This window comes from Heptranchias perlo, chromosome 35 (genome assembly GCF_035084215.1).
Source record: "Heptranchias perlo isolate sHepPer1 chromosome 35, sHepPer1.hap1, whole genome shotgun sequence".
In the NCBI taxonomy this organism is placed as follows: Eukaryota; Metazoa; Chordata; class Chondrichthyes; order Hexanchiformes; family Hexanchidae; genus Heptranchias; species Heptranchias perlo.
The window spans coordinates 20,594,527-20,613,114 of NC_090359.1; the positions used below are offsets into that span (position 1 = coordinate 20,594,527).

General features: G+C 47.1%; 1 protein-coding gene across 4 annotated transcripts in view; it reads right to left on the reverse strand.

Moving 5' to 3' along the window:
- The window catches only part of gps2 (G protein pathway suppressor 2), a 48,447-nt gene that overhangs the window by 12,205 nt on the left and 17,654 nt on the right, over positions 1-18,588 (reverse strand). The gene's annotated exons all lie outside the window — the stretch shown is intronic.

Sequence of the window (18,588 nt, forward strand, 5' to 3'; positions counted from 1 at the left end):
ATGTACACAGTGTGTAGGACAGTCCGTGTAACAATGTACAGCGTGTGTAGGACACTCCGTGTAACAATGTACAGTGTGTGTAGGATACTCCCTGTAACAATGTACAGTGTGCGTAGGACACTCCGTGTAACAATGTACAGTGTGTGTAGGACACTCCGTGTAACAATGTACAGCGTGCGTAGGACACTCCGTGTAACAATGTACAGCGTGTGTAGGACACTCCGTGTAACAATGTACAGTGTGCGTCGGACACTCCGTGTAACAATGTACAGCGTGTGTAGGACACTCCGTGTAACAATGTAGTGTGCATAGGACACTCCGTGTAACAATGTACAGCGTGTGTAGGACACTCCGTGTAACAATGTACAGCGTGTGTAGGACACTCCGTGTAACAATGTACAGCGTGCGTACGACACTGTGTGTAACAATGTACAGTGTGTGTAGGACAGTCCGTGTAACAATGTACAGCGTGTGTAGGACACTCCGTGTAACAATGTACAATGTGTGTAGGACACTCCCTGTAACAATGTACAGTGTGTGTAGGACACTCCGTGTAACAATGTACAGTGTGTGTAGGACACTCCGTGTAACAATGTACAGTGTGTGTAGGACACTCCGTGTAACAATGTACACAGTGTGTAGGACACTCCGTGTAACAATGTACACAGTGTGTAGGACACTCCGTGTAACAATGTACAGTGTGTGTAGGACACTCCGTGTAACAATGTACACAGTGTGTAGGACACTCCGTGTAACAATGTACACAGTGTGTAGGACACTCCGTGTAACAATGTACACAGTGTGTAGGACACTCCGTGTAACAATGTACACAGTGTGTAGGACACTCCGTGTAACAATGTACACAGTGTGTAGGACACTCCGTGTAACAATGTACACAGTGTGTAGGACACTCCGTGTAACAATGTACACAGTGTGTAGGACACTCCGTGCAACAATGTACAGTGTGTGTAGGACACTCCGTGCAACAATGTACAGCGTGTGTAGGACACTCCGTGTAACAATGTACAGCGTGTGTAGGACACTCCGTGTAACAATGTACAGTGTGTGTAGGACACTCCGTGTAACAATGTACAGCGTGTGTAGGACACTCCGTGTAACAATGTACAGCGTGTGTAGGACACTCTGTGTAACAATGTACAGCGTGTGTAGAACGCTCCGTGTAACAATGTACAGTGTGTGTAGGACGCTCCGTGTAACAATGTACAGTGTGTGTAGGACGCTCCGTGTAACAATGCACAGCGTGTGTAGAACGCTCCGTGTAACAATGTACAGTGTGTGTAGGACACTCCGTGTAACAATGTACACAGTGTGCAGGACACTCCGTGTAACAATGTACACAGTGTGTAGGACACTCCGTGTAACAATGTACACAGTGTGTAGGACACTCCGTGTAACAATGTACACAGTGTGTAGGACACTCCGTGTAACAATGTACACAGTGTGTAGGACACTCCGTGCAACAATGTACAGTGTGTGTAGGACACTCCGTGTAACAATGTACAGCGTGTGTAGGACACTCCGTGTAACAATGTACAGCGTGTGTAGGACACTCCGTGTAACAATGTACAGTGTGTGTAGGATACTCCGTGTAACAATGTACAGTGTGTGTAGGACACTCCGTGTAACAATGTACAGCGTGTGTAGGACACTCCGTGTAACAATGTACAGCGTGTGTAGGACACTCTGTGTAACAATGTACAGCGTGTGTAGAACGCTCCGTGTAACAATGTACAGTGTGTGTAGGACGCTCCGTGTAACAATGTACAGTGTGTGTAGGACGCTCCGTGTAACAATGCACAGCGTGTGTAGAACGCTCCGTGTAACAATGTACAGTGTGTGTAGGACACTCCGTGTAACAATGTACAGTGTGTGTAGGACACTCCGTGTAACAATGTACACAGTGTGTAGGACAGTCCATGTAACAATGTACAGCGTGTGTAGGACACTCCGTGTAACAATGTACAGTGTGTGCAGGATACTCCCTGTAACAATGTACAGTGTGCGTAGGACACTCCGTGTAACAATGTACAGTGTGTGTAGGATACTCCGTGTAACAATGTACAGTGTGTGTAGGACACTCCGTGTAACAATGTACAGTGTGTGTAGGACACTCCGTGTAACAATGTACAGCGTGTGTAGGACACTCCGTGTAACAATGTACAGCGTGTGTAGGACACTCAGTGGAACAATGTACAGCGTGTGTAGGACACTCCGTGTAACAATGTACAGCGTGTGTAGGACGCTCCGTGTAACAATGTACAGTGTGTGTAGGACGCTCCGTGTAACAATGTACAGTGTGTGTAGGACACTCCGTGTAACAATGTACAGCGTGTGTAGGACACTCCGTGTAACAATGTACAGCGTGTGTAGGACACTCCGTGTAACAATGTACAGCGTGTGTAGGACACTCCGTGTAACAATGTACAGTGTGTAGGACACTCCGTGTAACAATGTACAGCGTGTGTCGGACACTCCGTGTAGCAATGTACAGCGTGTGTAGGACACTCCGTGTAACAATGTACAGTGTGTGTAGGATACTCCGTGTAACAATGTACAGTGTGTGTAGGACACTCCGTGTAACAATGTACAGTGTGTGTAGGATACTCCGTGTAACAATGTACAGTGTGTGTAGGACACTCCGTGTAACAATGTACAGTGTGTGTAGGATACTCCGTGTAACAATGTACAGTGTGTGTAGGACACTCCGTGTAACAATGTACAGCGTGTGTAGGATACTCCGTGTAACAATGTACAGTGTGTGTAGGACACTCCGTGTAATAATGTACAGTGTGTGTAGGATACTCCGTGTAACAATGTACAGTGTGTGTAGGACACTCCGTGTAACAATGTACAGTGTGTGTAGGATACTCCCTGTAACAATGTACAGCGTGTGTAGGACACTCCGTGTAACAATGTACAGTGTGTGTAGGACACTCCGTGCAACAATGTACAGCGTGTGTAGGACACTCCGTGCAACAATGTACAGTGTGTGTAGGACGCTCAGTGTAACAATGTACAGCGTGTGTAGGACACTCAGTGTAACAATGTACAGTGTGTGTAGGATACTCCCTGTAACAATGTACAGCGTGTGTAGGACACTCCGTGTAACAATGTACAGCGTGTGTAGGACACTCAGTGTAACAATGTACAGTGTGCGTAGGACACTCAGTGTAACAATGTACAGTGTGTGTAGGACACTCCGTGTAATAATGTACAGTGTGTGTAGGATACTCCGTGTAACAATGTACAGTGTGTGTAGGACACTCCGTGTAACAATGTACAGTGTGTGTAGGACACTCCGTGTAACAATGTACAGCGTGTGTAGGACACTCCGTGTAACAATGTACAGCGTGTGTAGGACACTCCGTGTAACAATGTACAGTGTGCGTAGGACACTCCGTGTAACAATGTACAGTGTGTGTCGGATACTCCCTGTAACAATGTACAGCGTGTGTAGGACACTCCGTGTAACAATGTACAGCGTGTGTAGGACACTCGGTGTAACAATGTACAGTGTGCGTAGGATACTCAGTGTAACAATGTACAGTGTGTGTCGGACACTCCATGTAATAATGTACTGTGTGTGTAGGATACTCCGTGTAACAATGTACAGTGTGTGTAGGACACTCCGTGTAACAATGTACAGTGTGTGTTGGATACTCCCTGTAACAATGTACAGCGTGTGTAGGACACTCCGTGTAACAATGTACAGTGTGTGTAGGACACTCCGTGTAACAATGTACAGTGTGTGTCGGATACTCCCTGTAACAATGTACAGCGTGTGTAGGACACTCCGTGTAACAATGTACAGTGTGTGTAGGACGCTCCGTGTAACAATGTACAGCGTGTGTAGGACGCTCCGTGTAACAATGTACAGTGTGTGTAGGACGCTCCGTGTAACAATGTACAGTGTGTGTAGGACACTCCGTGTAACAATGTACAGCGTGTGTAGGACACTCCGTGTAACAATGTACAGTGTGTGCAGGATACTCCCTGTAACAATGCACAGTGTGCGTAGGACACTCCGTGTAACAATGTACAGTGTGTGTAGGATACTCCGTGTAACAATGTACAGTGTGTGTAGGACACTCCGTGTAACAATGTACAGTGTGTGTAGGACACTCCGTGTAACAATGTACAGCGTGTGTAGGACACTCCGTGTAACAATGTACAGCGTGTGTAGGACACTCCGTGTAACAATGTACAGCGTGTGTCGGACACTCCGTGTAACAATGTACAGCGTGTGTAGGACGCTCCGTGTAACAATGTACAGTGTGTGTAGGACCCTCTGTGTAACAATGTACAGTGTGTGTAGGACACTCCGTGTAACAATGTACAGCGTGTGTAGGACACTCCGTGTAAAAATGTACAGTGTGTGTAGGACACTCCGTGTAACAATGTACAGTGTGTAGGACACTCCGTGTAACAATGTACATCGTGTGTAGGACACTCCGTGCAACAATGTACAGCGTGTGTCGGACACTCCGTGTAACAATGTACAGTGTGTGTAGGACACTCCGTGTCACAATGTACAGTGTGTGTAGGATACTCCGTGTAACAATGTACAGTGTGTGTAGGACACTCCGTGTAACAATGTACAGTGTGTGTAGGATACTCCCTGTAACAATGTACAGAGTGTGTAGGACACTCCGTGTAACAATGTACAGTGTGTGTAGGACACTCCGTGTAACAATGTACAGTGTGTGTTGGACCCTCTGTGTAACAATGTACAGTGTGTGTAGGACACTCCGTGTAACAATGTACAGTGTGCGTCGGACACTCCGTGTAACAATGTACAGTGTGTGTAGGACGCTCCGTGTAACAATGTACAGCGTGCGTAGGACACTCCGTGTAACAATGTACAGCGTGTGCAGGACACTCCGTGTAACAATGTACAGCGTGCGTAGGACACTCCGTGTAACAATGTACAGTGTGTGTAGGACGCTCCGTGTAACAATGTACAGCGTGCGTCGGACACTCCGTGTAACAATGGACAGTGTGTGTAGGACACTCCGTGTAACAATGTACAGTGTGTGTAGGACACTCCGTGTAACAATGTACACAGTGTGTAGGACAGTCCGTGTCACAATGTACAGCGTGTGTAGGACACTCCGTGTAACAATGTACAGTGTGTGTAGGATACTCCCTGTAACAATGTACAGTGTGCGTAGGACACTCCGTGTAACAATGTACAGTGTGTGTAGGACACTCCGTGTAACAATGTACAGCGTGCGTAGGACACTCCGTGTAACAATGTACAGCGTGTGTAGGACACTCCGTGTAACAATGTACAGCGTGCGTAGGACACTCCGTGTAACAAAGTACAGTGTGTGTAGGACACTCCGTGTAACAATGTACAGTGTGTGTAGGACACTCCGTGGAACAATGTACAGTGTGTGTAGCACGCTCCGTGTAACAATGTACAGTGTGCATAGGACACTCAGTGTCACAATGTACAGCGTGTGTAGGACACTCCGTGTAACAATGTACAGTGTGCGTCGGACACTCCGTGTAACAATGTACAGTGTGCATAGGACACTCAGTGTAACAATGTACAGCGTGCGTAGGACACTCAGTGTAACAATGTACAGCGTGTGTAGGACACTCAGTGTAACAATGTACAGTGTGTGTAGGACACTCCGTGTAACAATGTACAGTGTGTGTAGGACACTCCGTGTAACAATGTACAGCGTGCGTAGGACACTCCGTGTAACAATGTACAGTGTGTAGGACACTCCGTGTAACAATGTCCAGTGTGTGTAGGACACTCCGTGTAACAATGTACAGCGTGTGTAGGACACTCCGTGTAACAATGTACAGTGTGTGTAGGTCACTCCGTGTAACAATGTACAGTGTGTGTAGGACATTCCGTGTAACAATGTACAGCGTGTGTAGGACACTCCGTGTAACAATGTACAGTGTGCGTAGGACACTCCGTGTAACAATGTACAGCGTGCGTAGGACACTCCGTGTAACAATGTACAGCGTGTGCAGGACACTCCGTGTAACAATGTACAGCGTGCGTAGGACACTCCGTGTAACAATGTGCAGTGTGTGTCGGACGCTCCGTGTAACAATGTACAGCGTGCGTCGGACACTCCGTGTAACAATGGACAGTGTGTGTAGGACACTCCGTGTAACAATGTACAGTGTGTGTAGGACACTCCGTGTAACAATGTACACAGTGTGTAGGACAGTCCGTGTAACAATGTACAGCGTGTGTAGGACACTCCGTGTAACAATGTACAGTGTGTGTAGGATACTCCCTGTAACAATGTACAGTGTGCGTAGGACACTCCGTGTAACAATGTACAGTGTGTGTAGGACACTCCGTGTAACAATGTACAGCGTGCGTAGGACACTCCGTGTAACAATGTACAGCGTGTGTAGGACACTCCGTGTAACAATGTACAGCGTGTGTAGGACACTCCGTGTAACAATGTAGTGTGCATAGGACACTCCGTGTAACAATGTACAGCGTGCGTCGGACACTCCGTGTAACAATGTACAGCGTGTGTAGGACACTCCGTGTAACAATGTACAGCGTGCGTACGACACTGTGTGTAACAATGTACAGTGTGTGTAGGACAGTCCGTGTAACAATGTACAGCGTGTGTAGGACACTCCGTGTAACAATGTACAATGTGTGTAGGATACTCCCTGTAACAATGTACAGTGTGTGTAGGACACTCCGTGTAACAATGTACAGTGTGTGTAGGACACTCCGTGTAACAATGTACAGTGTGTGTAGGACACTCCGTGTAACAATGTACACAGTGTGTAGGACACTCCGTGTAACAATGTACACAGTGTGTAGGACACTCCGTGTAACAATGTACACAGTGTGTAGGACACTCTGTGTAACAATGTACAGTGTGTGTAGGACACTCCGTGTAACAATGTACAGTGTGTGTAGGACACTCCGTGTAACAATGTACACAGTGTGTAGGACACTCCGTGTCACAATGTACACAGTGTGTAGGACACTCCGTGTAACAATGTACACAGTGTGTAGGACACTCCGTGTAACAATGTACACAGTGTGTAGGACACTCCGTGTAACAATGTACACAGTGTGTAGGACACTCCGTGTAACAATGTACACAGTGTGTAGGACACTCCGTGTAACAATGTACACAGTGTGTAGGACACTCCGTGTAACAATGTACACAGTGTGTAGGACACTCCGTGCAACAATGTACAGTGTGTGTAGGACACTCCGTGCAACAATGTACAGCGTGTGTAGGACACTCCGTGTAACAATGTACAGCGTGTGTAGGACACTCCGTGTAACAATGTACAGTGTGTGTAGGATACTCCGTGTAACAATGTACAGTGTGTGTAGGACACTCCGTGTAACAATGTACAGCGTGTGTAGGACACTCCGTGTAACAATGTACAGCGTGTGTAGGACACTCTGTGTAACAATGTACAGCGTGTGTAGAACGCTCCGTGTAACAATGTACAGTGTGTGTAGGACGCTCCGTGTAACAATGTACAGTGTGTGTCGGACGCTCCGTGTAACAATGCACAGCGTGTGTAGAACGCTCCGTGTAACAATGTACAGTGTGTGTAGGACACTCCGTGTAACAATGTACAGTGTGTGTAGGACACTCCGTGTAACAATGTACACAGTGTGTAGGACAGTCCATGTAACAATGTACAGCGTGTGTAGGACACTCCGTGTAACAATGTACAGTGTGTGCAGGATACTCCCTGTAACAATGTACATTGTGCGTAGGACACTCCGTGTAACAATGTACAGTGTGCGTAGGATACTCCGTGTAACAATGTACAGTGTGTGTAGGACACTCCGTGTAACAATGTACAGTGTGTGTAGGACACTCCGTGTAACAATGTACAGCGTGTGTAGGACACTCCGTGTAACAATGTACAGCGTGTGTAGGACACTCAGTGGAACAATGTACAGCGTGTGTAGGACACTCCGTGTAACAATGTACAGCGTGTGTAGGACGCTCCGTGTAACAATGTACAGTGTGTGTAGGACACTCCGTGTAACAATGTACAGTGTGTGTAGGACACTCCGTGTAACAATGTACAGCGTGTGTAGGACACTCCGTGTAACAATGTACAGCGTGTGTAGGACACTCCGTGTAACAATGTACAGTGTGTAGGACACTCCGTGTAACAATGTACAGCGTGTGTAGGACACTCCGTGTAACAATGTACAGCGTGTGTAGGACACTCCGTGTAACAATGTACAGTGTGTAGGACACTCCGTGTAACAATGTACAGTGTGCGTAGGACACTCCGTGTAACAATGTACAGTGTGTGTCGGATACTCCCAGTAACAATGTACAGCGTGTGTAGGACACTCCGTGTAACAATGTACAGTGTGTGTAGGACACTCCGTGTAACAATGTACAGTGTGTGTCGGATACTCCCTGTAACAATGTACAGCGTTTGTGGGACACTCCGTGTAACAATGTACAGTGTGTGTAGGACACTCTGTGTAACAATGTACAGCGTGTGTAGGACACTCCGTGCAACAATGTACAGTGTGTGTAGGACGCTCAGTGTAACAATGTACAGCGTGTGTAGGACACTCAGTGTAACAATGTACAGTGTGCGTAGGACACTCAGTGTAACAATGTACAGTGTGTAGGATACTCCCTGTAACAATGTACAGTGTGTGTAGGACGCTCCGTGTAACAATGTACAGTGTGTGTAGGACACTCCGTGTAACAATGTACAGCGTGTGTCGGACGCTCCGTGTAACAATGTACAGAGTGTGTAGGACGCTCCGTGTAACAATGTACAGTGTGCGTAGGACACTCCGTGTAACAATGTACAGCGTGCGTAGGACACTCCGTGTAACAATGTACAGTGTGCGTAGGACACTCCGTGTAACAATGTACAGTGTGTGTAGGACACTCCGTGTAACAATGTACAGTGTGTGTAGGACACTCCGTGTAACAATGTACACAGTGTGTAGGACAGTCCGTGTAACAATGTACAGCGTGTGTAGGACACTCCGTGTAACAATGTACAGTGTGTGTAGGATACTCCCTGTAACAATGTACAGTGTGTGTAGGACACTCCGTGTAACAATGTACAGTGTGTGTAGGACACTCAGTGTAACAATGCACAGCGTGCGTAGGACACTCCGTGTAACAATGTACAGCGTGCGTAGGACACTCAGTGTAACAATGTACAGCGTGCGTAGGACACTCCGTGTAACAATGTACAGTGTGTGTAGGACACTCCGTGTAACAATGTACAGGGTGCGTAGGACACTCCGTGTAACAATGTACAGGGTGCGTAGGACACTCCGTGTAACAATGTACAGTGTGTGTAGGACACTCCGTGTAACAATGTACAGCGTGTGTAGGATACTCCGTGTCACAATGTACAGCGTGTGTAGGACACTCCGTGTAACAATGTACAGCGTGTGTAGGATACTCCGTGTAACAATGTACAGTGTGTGTAGGATACTCCCTGTAACAATGTACAGTGTGTGTAGGACGCTCCGTGTAACAATGTACAGTGTGTAGGATACTCCCTGCAACAATGTACAGCGTGTGTAGGACACTCCGTGTAACAATGTACAGCGTGTGTAGGACACTCAGTGTAACAATGTACAGTGTGTGTAGGACACTCCGTGTAACAATGTACAGCGTGTGTAGGACACTCCGTGTAACAATGTACAGCGTGTGTAGGATACTCCGTGTCACAATGTACAGCGTGTGTAGGACACTCCGTGTAACAATGTACAGCGTGTGTAGGACACTCCGTGTAACAATGTACAGTGTGTGTAGGACACTCCGTGTAACAATGTACAGCGTGTGTAGGACGCTCCGTGTAACAATGTACAGTGTGTGTAGGACGCTCCGTGTAACAATGTACAGTGTGTGTAGGACGCTCCGTGTAACAATGTACAGTGTGTGTCGGACACTCCGTGTAACAATGTACAGCGTGCGTAGGACACTCCGTGTAACAATGTACAGTGTGCGTAGGACACTCCGTGTAACAATGTACAGTGTGTGTAGGACACTCCGTGTAACAATGTACAGTGTGTGTAGGACACTCCGTGTAACAATGTACACAGTGTGTAGGACAGTCCGTGTAACAATGTACAGCGTGTGTCGGACACTCCGTGTAACAATGTACAGTGTGTGTAGGATACTCCCTGTAACAATGTACAGTGTGTGTAGGACACTCCGTGTAACAATGTACAGTGTGTGTAGGACACTCAGTGTAACAATGTACAGCGTGCGTCGGACACTCCGTGTAACAATGTACAGCGTGTGTTGGACACTCAGTGTAACAATGTACAGTGTGTGTAGGACACTCCGTGTAACAATGTACAGTGTGTGTAGGACACTCCGTGTAACAATGTACAGTGTGTGTAGGACACTCCGTGTAACAATGTACAGTGTGTGTAGGACACTCCGTGTAACAATGTACAGTGTGTGTAGGACACTCCGTGTAACAATGTACAGCGTGCGTAGGACACTCCGTGTAACAATGTACAGCGTGTGTAGGACACTCCGTGTAACAATGTACAGTGTGCGTAGGACACTCAGTGTAACAATGTACAGTGTGTAGGATACTCCCTGTAACAATGTACAGTGTGTGTAGGACGCTCCGTGTAACAATGTACAGTGTGTAGGATACTCCCTGTAACAATGTACAGCGTGTGTAGGACACTCCGTGTAACAATGTACAGCGTGTGTAGGACACTCAGTGTAACAATGTACAGTGTGTAGGATACTCCCTGTAACAATGTACAGCGTGTGTAGGACACTCCGTGTAACAATGTACAGCGTGTGTAGGACGCTCCGTGTAACAATGTACAGCGTGTGTAGGACGCTCCGTGTAACAATGTACAGCGTGTGTAGGACGCTCCGTGTAACCATGTACAGCGTGTGTGGGATACTCCGTGTAACCATGTACAGCGTGTGTAGGATACTCCGTGTAACAATGTACAGTGTGTGTAGGACACTCCGTGTAACAATGTACAGCGTGCGTCGGACAATCCGTGTAACAATGTACAGCGTGCGTAGGACACTCCGTGTAACAATGTACAGTATGCGTAGGACAGTCCGTGTAACAATGTACAGTGTGTGTAGGACACTCCGTGTAACAATGTACAGTGTGTGTAGGACACTCCGTGTAACAATGTACACAGTGTGTAGGACAGTCCGTGTAACAATGTACACAGTGTGTAGGACAGTCCATGTAACAATGTACAGCGTGTGTAGGACACTCCGTGTAACAATGTACAGTGTGTGCAGGATAATCCCTGTAACAATGTACAGTGTGCGTAGGACACTCCGTGTAACAATGTACAGTGTGTGTAGGATACTCCGTGTAACAATGTACAGTGTGTGTAGGACACTCCGTGTAACAATGTACAGCGTGCGTAGGACACTCCGTGTAACAATGTACAGTGTGTGTAGGACACTCCGTGTAACAATGTACAGTGTGTGTAGGACACTCCGTGTAACAATGTACAGCGTGTGTAGGACACTCCGTGTAACAATGTACAGTGTGTGTAGGACACTCCGTGTAACAATGTACAGTGTGTGTAGGACACTCCGTGTAATAATGTACAGCGTGTGTAGGACACTCCGTATAACAATGTACAGCGTGTGTAGGACACTCCGTGTAACAATGTACAGCGTGTGTCGGACACTCCGTGTAACAATGTACAGCGTGCGTAGGACACTCCGTGTAACAATGTACAGTGTGCGTAGGACACTCCGTGTAACAATGTGCAGTGTCTGTAGGACACTCCGTGTAACAATGTACAGTGTGTGTAGGACACTCCGTGCAACAATGTACACAGTGTGTAGGACAGTCCGTGTAACAATGTACAGCATGTGTAGGACACTCCGTGTAACAATGTACAGTGTGTGTAGGATACTCCCTGTAACAATGTACAGTGTGCGTAGGACACTCCGTGTAACAATGTACAGTGTGTGTAGGACACTCCGTGTAACAATGTACAGCGTGTGTAGGACACTCCGTGTAACAATGTACAGTGTGTGTAGGACACTCCGTGTAACAATGTACAGTGTGTGTAGGACACTCCGTGTAACAATGTACAGTGTGCGTAGGACACTCCGTGTAACAATGTACAGTGTGTGTCGGATACTCCCTGTAACAATGTACAGCGTGTGTAGGACACTCCGTGTAACAATGTACAGTGTGTGTAGGACACTCCGTGTAACAATGTACAGTGTGTGTCGGATACTCCCTGTAACAATGTACAGCGTGTGTAGGACACTCCGTGTAACAATGTACAGTGTGTGTAGGACACTCCGTGTAACAATGTACAGCGTGTGTAGGACACTCCGTGTCACAATGTACAGTGTGTGTAGGACGCTCAGTGTAACAATGTACAGCGTGTGTAGGACACTCAGTGTAACAATGTACAGTGTGCGTAGGACACTCAGTGTAACAATGTACAGTGTGTAGGATACTCCCTGTAACAATGTACAGTGTGTGTAGGACGCTCCGTGTAACAATGTACAGCGTGTGTAGGACACTCCGTGTAACAATGTACAGTGTGTAGGACAGTCCGTGTAACAATGTACAGCGTGTGTAGGACACTCCGTGTAACAATGTACAGTGTGTGTAGGATACTCCCTGTAACAATGTACAGTGTGTGTAGGACACTCCGTGTAACAATGTACAGTGTGTGTAGGACACTCAGTGTAACAATGTACAGCGTGCGTAGGACACTCCGTGTAACAATGTACAGCGTGTGTGGGACACTCAGTGTAACAATGTACAGCGTGCGTAGGACACTCCGTGTAACAATGTACAGTGTGTGTAGGACACTCCGTGTAACAATGTACAGGGTGCGTAGGACACTCCGTGTAACAATGTACAGTGTGTGTAGGACACTCCGTGTAACAATGTACAGCGTGTGTAGGACACTCCGTGTAACAATGTACAGCGTGTGTAGGATACTCCGTGTAACAATGTACAGTGTGTGTAGGATACTCCCTGTAACAATGTACAGTGTGTGTAGGACACTCAGTGTAACAATGTACAGTGTGTAGGATACTCCCTGTAACAATGTACAGCGTGTGTAGGACACTCCGTGTAACAATGTACAGCGTGTGTAGGACACTCAGTGTAACAATGTACAGTGTGTGTAGGATACTCAGTGTAACAATGTACAGTGTTTGTCGGACACTCCTTGTAATAATGTACTGTGTGTGTAGGATACTCCGTGTAACAATGTACAGTGTGTGTAGGACACTCCGTGTAACAATGTACAGTGTGTGTAGGATACTCCCTGTAACAATGTACAGCGTGTGTAGGACACTCCGTGTAACAATGTACAGTGTGTGTAGGACACTCCGTGTAACAATGTACAGTGTGTGTAGGATACTCCCTGTAACAATGTACAGTGTGTGTAGGACACTCCGTGTAACAATGTACAGTGTGTGTAGGACACTCCCTGTAACAATGTACAGCGTGTGTCGGACACTCCGTGTAACAATGTACAGTGTGTGTAGGACACTCCGTGTAACAATGTACAGCGTGTGTAGGACACTCCGTGTAACAATGTACAGTGTGTGTAGGACGCTCAGTGTAACAATGTACAGCGTGTGTAGGACACTCAGTGTAACAATGTACAGTGTGCGTAGGACACTCAGTGTAACAATGTACAGTGTGTAGGATACTCCCTGTAACAATGTACAGTGTGTGTAGGACGCTCCGTGTAACAATGTACAGTGTGTGTAGGACGCTCCGTGTAACAATGTACAGTGTGCGTAGGACACTCCGTGTAACAAGGTAGTGTGTGTAGGACACTCCGTGTAACAATGTACAGTGTGAGTAGGACACTCCGTGTAACAATGTACACAGTGTGTAGGACAGTCCGTGTAACAATGTACAGCGTGTGTAGGACACTCCGTGTAACAATGTACAGTGTGTGTAGGATACTCCCTGTAACAATGTACAGTGTGTGTAGGACACTCCGTGTAACAATGTACAGTGTGTGTAGGACACTCAGTGTAACAATGTACAGCGTGCGTAGGACACTCCGTGTAACAATGTACAGCGTGTGTAGGACACTCAGTGTAACAATGTACAGCGTGCGTAGGACACTCCGTGTAACAATGTACAGTGTGTGTCGGACACTCCGTGTAACAATGTACAGTGTGTGTCGGACACTCCGTGTAACAATGTACAGTGTGTGTAGGACACTCCGTGTAACAATGTACAGTGTGTGTAGGACACTCCGTGTAACAATGTACACAGTGTGTAGGACAGTCCGTGTCACAATGTACAGCGTGTGTAGGACACTCCGTGTAACAATGTACAGTGTGTGTAGGATACTCCCTGTAACAATGTACAGTGTGCGTAGGATACTCCGTGTAACAATGTACAGTGTGTGTAGGACACTCCGTGTAACAATGTACAGCGTGTGTAGGACACTCCGTGTAACAATGTACAGTGTGTGTAGGACACTCCGTGTAACAATGTACAGCGTGTGTAGGACACTCCGTGTAACAATGTACAGCGTCTGTAGGACACTCCGTGTAACAATGTACAGTGTGTGTAGGATACTCCGTGTAACAATGTACAGTGTGTGTAGGACACTCCGTGTAACAATGTACAGCGTGTGTAGGACACTCCGTGTAACAATGTACAGTGTGTGTAGGATACTCCCTGTAACAATGTACAGCGTGTGTAGGACACTCCGTGTAACAATGTACAGCGTGTGTAGGACACTCCGTGTAACAATGTACAGCGTGTGTAGGACACTCCGTGTAACAATGTACAGTGTGTGTAGGACGCTCAGTGTAACAATGTACAGCGTGTGTCGGACACTCAGTGTAACAATGTACAGTGTGCGTAGGACACTCAGTGTAACAATGTACAGTGTGTAGGATACTCCCTGTAACAATGTACAGCGTGTGTAGGACACTCCGTGTAACAATGTACAGCGTGTGTAGGACGCTCCGTGTCACAATGTACAGCGTGTGTAGGACGCTCCGTGTAACAATGTACAGTGTGTGTAGGACGCTCCGTGTAACAATGTACAGCGTGTGTAGGATACTCCGTGTAACAATGTACAGTGTGTGTAGGACACTCCGTGTAACAATGTACAGCGTGCGTAGGACACTCCGTGTAACAATGTACAGCGTGCGTAGGACACTCCGTGTAACAATGTACAGTGTGCGTAGGACACTCCGTGTAACAATGTACAGTGTGTGTAGGACACTCCGTGTAACAATGTACAGTGTGTGTAGGACACTCCGTGTAACAATGTACACAGTGTGTAGGACAGTCCGTGTCACAATGTACAGCGTGTGTAGGACACTCCGTGTAACAATGTACAGTGTGTGTAGGATACTCCCTGTAACAATGTACAGTGTGCGTAGGATACTCCGTGTAACAATGTACAGTGTGTGTAGGACACTCCGTGTAACAATGTACAGCGTGTGTAGGACACTCCGTGTAACAATGTACAGTGTGTGTAGGACACTCCGTGTAACAATGTACAGCGTGTGTAGGACACTCCGTGTAACAATGTACAGCGTGTGTAGGACACTCCGTGTAACAATGTACAGCGTGTGTAGGACACTCCGTGTAACAATGTACAGCGTGTGTCGGATGCTCCGTGTAACAATGTACAGTGTGTGTAGGACACTCCGTGTAACAATGTACAGCGTGCGTAGGACACTCCGTGTAACAATGTACAGCGTGCGTAGGACACTCCGTGTAACAATGTACAGTGTGCGTAGGACACTCCGTGTAACAATGTACGGTGTGTGTAGGACACTCCGTGTCACAATGTACAGTGTGTGTAGGACACTCCGTGTCACAATGTACAGTGTGTGTAGGACACTCCGTGTAACAATGTACACAGTGTGTCGGACAGTCCGTGTAACAATGTACAGCGTGTGTAGGACACTCCGTGTAACAATGTACAGTGTGTGTAGGATACTCCCTGTAACAATGTACAGTGTGCGTAGGACACTCCGTGTAACAATGTACAGTGTGTGTAGGACACTCCGTGTAACAATGTACAGCGTGTGTAGGACACTCCGTGTAACAATGTACAGTGTGTGTAGGACACTCCGTGTAACAATGTACAGCGTGTGTAGGACACTCCGTGTAACAAAGTACAGCGTGTGTAGGACACTCCGTGTAACAATGTACAGCGTGTGTAGGACACTCCGTGTAACAACGTACAGCGTGCGTAGGACACTCCGTGTAACAATGTACAGCGTGTGCAGGACGCTCCGTGTAACAATGTACAGCGTGTGTAGGACACTCCGTGTAACAACGTACAGCGTGCGTAGGACACTCCGTGTAACAATGTACAGTGTGTGTCGGACACTCCGTGTAACAATGTACAGTGTGTGTCGGACACTCCGTGTAACAATGTACAGTGTGTGTAGGACACTCCGTGTAACAATGTACAGTGTGTGTAGGACACTCCGTGTAACAATGTACACAGTGTGTAGGACAGTCCGTGTCACAATGTACAGCGTGTGTAGGACACTCCGTGTAACAATGTACAGTGTGTGTAGGATACTCCCTGTAACAATGTACAGTGTGCGTAGGATACTCCGTGTAACAATGTACAGTGTGTGTAGGACACTCCGTGTAACAATGTACAGCGTGTGTAGGACACTCCGTGTAACAATGTACAGTGTGTGTAGGACACTCCGTGTAACAATGTACAGCGTGTGTAGGACACTCCGTGTAACAATGTACAGCGTCTGTAGGACACTCCGTGTAACAATGTACAGTGTGTGTAGGATACTCCGTGTAACAATGTACAGTGTGTGTAGGACACTCCGTGTAACAATGTACAGCGTGTGTAGGACACTCCGTGTAACAATGTACAGTGTGTGTAGGATACTCCCTGTAACAATGTACAGCGTGTGTAGGACACTCCGTGTAACAATGTACAGCGTGTGTAGGACACTCCGTGTAACAATGTACAGCGTGTGTAGGACACTCCGTGTAACAATGTACAGTGTGTGTAGGACGCTCAGTGTAACAATGTACAGCGTGTGTCGGACACTCAGTGTAACAATGTACAGTGTGCGTAGGACACTCAGTGTAACAATGTACAGTGTGTAGGATACTCCCTGTAACAATGTACAGCGTGTGTAGGACACTCCGTGTAACAATGTACAGCGTGTGTAGGACGCTCCGTGTCACAATGTACAGCGTGTGTAGGACGCTCCGTGTAACAATGTACAGTGTGTGTAGGACGCTCCGTGTAACAATGTACAGCGTGTGTAGGATACTCCGTGTAACAATGTACAGTGTGTGTAGGACACTCCGTGTAACAATGTACAGCGTGCGTAGGACACTCCGTGTAACAATGTACAGCGTGCGTAGGACACTCCGTGTAACAATGTACAGTGTGCGTAGGACACTCCGTGTAACAATGTACAGTGTGTGTAGGACACTCCGTGTAACAATGTACAGTGTGTGTAGGACACTCCGTGTAACAATGTACACAGTGTGTAGGACAGTCCGTGTCACAATGTACAGCGTGTGTAGGACACTCCGTGTAACAATGTACAGTGTGTGTAGGATACTCCCTGTAACAATGTACAGTGTGCGTAGGATACTCCGTGTAACAATGTACAGTGTGTGTAGGACACTCCGTGTAACAATGTACAGCGTGTGTAGGACACTCCGTGTAACAATGTACAGTGTGTGTAGGACACTCCGTGTAACAATGTACAGCGTGTGTAGGACACTCCGTGTAACAATGTACAGCGTGTGTAGGACACTCCGTGTAACAATGTACAGCGTGTGTAGGACACTCCGTGTAACAATGTACAGCGTGTGTCGGATGCTCCGTGTAACAATGTACAGTGTGTGTAGGACACTCCGTGTAACAATGTACAGCGTGCGTAGGACACTCCGTGTAACAATGTACAGCGTGCGTAGGACACTCCGTGTAACAATGTACAGTGTGCGTAGGACACTCCGTGTAACAATGTACGGTGTGTGTAGGACACTCCGTGTCACAATGTACAGTGTGTGTAGGACACTCCGTGTCACAATGTACAGTGTGTGTAGGACACTCCGTGTAACAATGTACACAGTGTGTCGGACAGTCCGTGTAACAATGTACAGCGTGTGTAGGACACTCCGTGTAACAATGTACAGTGTGTGTAGGATACTCCCTGTAACAATGTACAGTGTGCGTAGGACACTCCGTGTAACAATGTACAGTGTGTGTAGGACACTCCGTGTAACAATGTACAGCGTGTGTAGGACACTCCGTGTAACAATGTACAGTGTGTGTAGGACACTCCGTGTAACAATGTACAGCGTGTGTAGGACACTCCGTGTAACAAAGTACAGCGTGTGTAGGACACTCCGTGTAACAATGTACAGCGTGTGTAGGACACTCCGTGTAACAACGTACAGCGTGCGTAGGACACTCCGTGTAACAATGTACAGCGTGTGCAGGACGCTCCGTGTAACAATGTACAGCGTGTGTTGGACACTCCTCGTAACAATGTACAGTGTGTAGGACACTCCTGTTAATGCCCAATTGTAGTGGGCTGTCCTGCTACGAATGAACGGTGCGTGTCGGGC